At 46.6% G+C, this 4,992-nt stretch overlaps 1 pseudogene; it reads right to left on the bottom strand.

Moving 5' to 3' along the window:
• Positions 1-462: 462 nt before the first annotated feature.
• Positions 463-1,770, bottom strand: LOC108534609 (40S ribosomal protein S4, X isoform-like; annotated as a pseudogene).
• Between the last annotated feature and the right edge of the window lie 3,222 nt (positions 1,771-4,992).

Here is a 4,992-nt window from a genome sequence, read left to right as displayed (position 1 = left end):
CCTTCTAATAGTTTTCCAGCTCTAGCTCTTAAACTACACTTAGGTTTTTGATCCATTTTTTAAAAATCATGCCACATTATTGTTATTAAGACGGAGGCTTGCTCTGTCGCCCAAGCTGGAGTGCAGTGGCATGATCTCAGCTCGCTGCAACCTCTGCCTTCCAGGTTCAAGTGATTCTCCTGCCTCAGCCTCCTGAGTAGCTGGGATTACAGGCGCACGCCACCACGCCTGGCTACTTTTTGTATTTCTTTTTAGTAAAGACAGGGCTTCACCATGTTGGTTAGGCTGGTCTCAAACACCTGACCTCGTGATCCACCCACCTTGGCCTCCCAAAGTGCTGGGATTACAGGTGCATGCCACCACGCCCGGCTACTTTTTGTATTTCTTTTTAGTAGGGACAGGACTTCACCATGTTGGCCAGGCTGGTCTTGAACACCTGACCTCGTCATCCACCCACCTCGGCCTCCCAAAGTGCTGGGATTACAGGAGTGAGCCACTGTGCCCAGCCATGCCACATTATTTTAAATTACATATGAAGATCTAAAATGTCACTCGGGGACCATTTCATCCACTCATGACTCTGTTTGGCCACCAGTCTTTTGTCTATCTCTTCTGCAATGGTGAGGCGGATACCCTTTCCTTGGGGAAGAGAAATCCGTGGTCTGTTGCCCTTGCCAGTAACAAAAATGTTGGAAAGTAGAGTGGCAAAGCTGTTGCCATTGGCATCTTTCACGTGAACCACCTTGAAAGATCGAGGGTGCTGCTCTGTTGTTGATCATGCCCATTCTTCCCAGGTTACCACTTCCAGTCACCATACACAGGTTACCAGTGTCAATCTTGATGAAATCAGTAATCTTGCCAGTCTCCAAATCAATCTGAATGGTATCATTCACCTTGATACAGGGATCAGGGTAGCAGATGGCATAAGCATCATGAATCAGCAGATGAGGGATTCCTTTTGTGCCCACAAAGATACTTCTCAGTTTGCACAACTTGTACTTGACCTCCTCAGGTGTAGTATGTTGTACAGCAAAGTGACCCTTGGTGTCACAGGTCAGATGGAAATTCTCTCCCATCTTGTCAATGTTGATGACATCCATGAATCCAGCGGGGTACGTTAATATCCGTTCAGACATTGCCATCGATCTTGACGAATGGCTGCAAGAAAATCTTTTTTTTTTTTTTTTTTTTTTTTTGAGACGGAGTCTCGCTCTGTGGCCTGGGCTGGTGTGCAGTGGCCGGATCTCAGCTCACTGCAAGCTCCGCCTCCTAGGTTCATGCCATTCTCCTGCCTCAGCCTCCCGAGTAGCTGGGACTACAGGCGCCCGCCACCTCGCCCGGCTAGTTTTTTGTACTTTTAGTAGAGACGGGGTTTCACCATATTAGCCAGGATGGTCTCGATCTCCTGACCTCGTGATCCGCCCGCCTCGGCCTCCCAAAGTGATGGGATTACAGGCTTGAGCCACCGTGCCCAGCCTAAGAAAATCTTCTTTACTTCATCTCCTGTCAGGGCATACTTAAGTCTGTTCCTTAGGAAAATGATGAGGGGGAGACACTTTCTCAACTTGTGAGGACTGGTGGATGGATGAGGAGCAAACACACTGGTCAATTTATGCAACATTCAATGCTTTGGAGCTGCTATTCCCTTCAGATGCTTCTTGGGACCACAGGCCATGGCTGCGTTAGGCAAGGAGAGAGCTCTTGATCTTTTTTCTTTTTGAGACGAAGTTTTGCTCTTGTTGCCCAGGTTGGAGTGCAAGGCGCTATCTCAGCTCACTGCAACCTCCACCTACCTGGTTCAAGCAATTCTCCTGCCTCAGCCTCAAGAGTAGCTGAGATTACAGGTGCCCTCCACCACACCCGGTTAATTTTTGTATGTATAGTAGAGGCGGGGTTTCACCATATTGGCCAGGCTGGTCTTGAACTCCTGACCCTGTGATTCACCTGCCTCGGCGTCTCAAAGTGCTGGGATTACAGGCGTGGACCACCGTGCCCGGCCTTGATCCATTTTAAGTTCATTTTATATATGGTATAAGGTTAGGGTCTAACTCCCTTCTTATGCATGTCTATATCCAGTTTTTCTGCTAACACTTCTCCCCCACCTCCCACCACAAGATTTATTGATCCATCATTGACAAATAAAAACTGTATAAAGTGTGCAATGTGATGTTTTGTATAAACATTGTGAAATGATTACCACTATCATACTAATTTATGCATCCATCACTTCACAGTTACCTTTTTTACTGTGTTGAGAACACTCAAAAACTACTTTCTTAGCAAATTCCAAGTATATGACACAGGTTTTTTTTTGTTGTTTTTTTGTTTTTTGTTTTTTAAGTCGGAGTCTTACTCTGTCACCAGGCTGGAGTTCAATGGCGTGATCTCCGTTTACTGCAACCTCTGCCTCCCGGATTCAAGAGATTCTCCTGCCTGAGCCTCCTGAGTAGCTGGGATTACAGGTGCACACCACCACACTGGGCTAATTTTTTGTATTTTCAGTAGAGGCGGGCTTTCACCATGCTGGCCACGATGGTCTTGATCTCTTGATTTCCCCCGCCTCAGCCTCCCAAAGTGCTGGGATTATAGGCGTGAGCCACCGTGCCCGGCCGTACAATACAGCTAAATAATATTCACGTGTATATATCACGTGTATATATTCACGTGTATATATCACATTTTCTTCATTTCTAAATGTCCAGGAATATTTAGGTTATTTCTATATCTTGTCTATTATGTTCTAAGAAGTTTGCAATGAACGTGGGATTGCAGATCTCTTCAAGATATTGACGTCATTTCCTTTGGAAATATACTCAGTAGTGGGATTACTGGATCATGATGGTATTGTTAATGGAAAGGAGTCTGGTCTCCTTTCCTACGCGCTGCTCTATTGAGTGTACCTATGGTTATTTACTGATTATATGCTAAATAAGGGGTGGGGTGTCCATAAGTTTTTCAGGAAAGGGGCAGAGATTTTCTGGAACCTAGCATCCTTCCCTTTTAGACTATCTAGGTAAACTTCCAAACATTGCCGTGACATTTGTAAAAAGTCATGGAGCTGACGGGACTGTCTTTTAGCATGCTAGTGCATTATAATTAACCTATAATTAGCAGTGAGGATGACCAGAGGTCATATTTGTCAACATCTTGTATTTGATGGAAGTTGGCCAGGTTCTTTACCACATCCTGTTTTACCACCAAGGTCTTCATGACCTGTATCTTGTGCCAATCTCCTATCTCTTCCTGTGACTAAGATTGTCTAACCTCCTGGGAATGTAGCCCAGCAAGAAAATTAAAATTGCCCTTTCTCCATTGAAGGTTGTTGGCACCACTGTGAAAAGCCATTTGATTATATCTGTGAGGGTTTATTTCTGGGCTCTCTATGCTGTAACAATGGTCTCCAGTCTAGTTATGCCTATACCAAATTGTTTTGATTACTGTAGCTTTGTAGTGCTATTTTTTCTGCTTTTTTCTTGAGACAAGGTCTCACTCTGTTGCCCAGGCTGGAGTGCAATGGTGTGATCACAGCTCACTGCAGGGTCAACTTCCTGGGCTCAAGGGATCCCTCCTACCTCAGCTCCTGAGTAGCTGGGACTACAGGTATGCACCACCATGCCGAGCTATTTTTTATTTTTATTTTTTGAAGAGATGAAGTCTCCTTAAGTTGCCCAAGCTGGTCTCAAACTCCTGGACTCAAGCAGTTTTCCTGAGTCAGCCTCCCGAATTGTTGGGATTACAGGCTAGTCACTTTTGACATCACAAAGTGTGAATTCTCCAACAATCCTTTCTTTCTTTTTTTTTTGAGACTAAGTCTCGCTGTTGCCCAGACTGGAGGGCAATGGCATGATCTCGGCTCACCACCACAACCTCCACCTCCCAGGTTCAAACGATTCTCCTGCCTCAGCCTCCCAAGTAGCTGGGATTACAGAAGTCTGCCACTGTGCCCGGCTAATTTTTGTATTTTTAGTAGAGATGGGGTTTCACCATATTGGCCAAGCTGGTCTCAAACTCCTGACCTCAAATGATCCACCTGCCTTGGCTTCACAGAGTGCTGCCATTACAGGCGTGAGCCACCTTGCCCTACCCAACAAACTTCTTTTTCAAGATTGCTTTCACTGTATGGACTCCAGTGAGATTCCATATGTGTGTGGTCTTTTGTAACCTAAACTTCCGCAGTGACTTACTATGACTTTTGCCACATTCTGCTAGGCACAGAGATGAAGCCTGGTACAACGTGAGAGGACTACACAAAGGTACGAGTATTGAGAAACAGGGATTATTGGGGGACAATTTGGAGGCTGGATACTACAGAGAAGAAATTGGCAATACCTGAAAACACTACCTGTGCAATCTGGAAACTTCTTTTTTTTTTTAATTTGAGACAGTCTCCCTCTGTTGCCCAGGTTGGTGTGCAATGGCGTGATCTCAATTCACTGCAACCTCCATTTCCTGGGTTCAAGCGACTCTTGTGCCTGTCTCCCTAGTAACTGGGACTACAGGAGCACACCACCACACTCGGTTTTTTTTTGTTGTTTTTTTTTTTGAGACGGAGTCTTGCTCTGTCGCCCGAACTGGAGTGCAGTGGCCGGATCTCAGCTCACTGCAAGCTCCCCCTCCCGGGTTCACGCCATTCTCCTGCCTCAGCCTCCCGAGTAGCTGGGACTACAGGTGCCCGCCACCTCGCCCGGCTAGTTTTTTGTATTTTTTTAGTAGAGACGGGGTTTCACCGTGTTAGCCAGGATGGTCTCGATCTCCTGACCTCGTGATCCGCCCGTCTCGGCCTCCCAAAGTGCTGGGATTACAGGCTTGAGCCACCGCGCCCGGCCCCTTTTTGTTTTTGTTTTTTTTTGAGATGGAGTCTTGCTTTGTCACCCAGGCTGGAGTACAGTGGCGCGATCTCGGCTCACTGCAAGCTCTGCCTCCCGCGTTCACGCCATTCTCCTGCCTCAGCCTCCGGAGTAGCTGGGACTACAGGCGCCCAACACCTCGCCC

The sequence above is a fragment of the Rhinopithecus bieti genome, unplaced genomic scaffold, assembly GCF_001698545.2.
Source record: "Rhinopithecus bieti isolate Rb0 unplaced genomic scaffold, ASM169854v2 scaffold_10589, whole genome shotgun sequence".
NCBI lineage: Eukaryota > Metazoa > Chordata > Mammalia > Primates > Cercopithecidae > Rhinopithecus > Rhinopithecus bieti.
The sequence above is the reverse complement of the archived record's forward strand: the minus strand, read 5'-3'. Positions and strand labels throughout refer to the sequence as shown.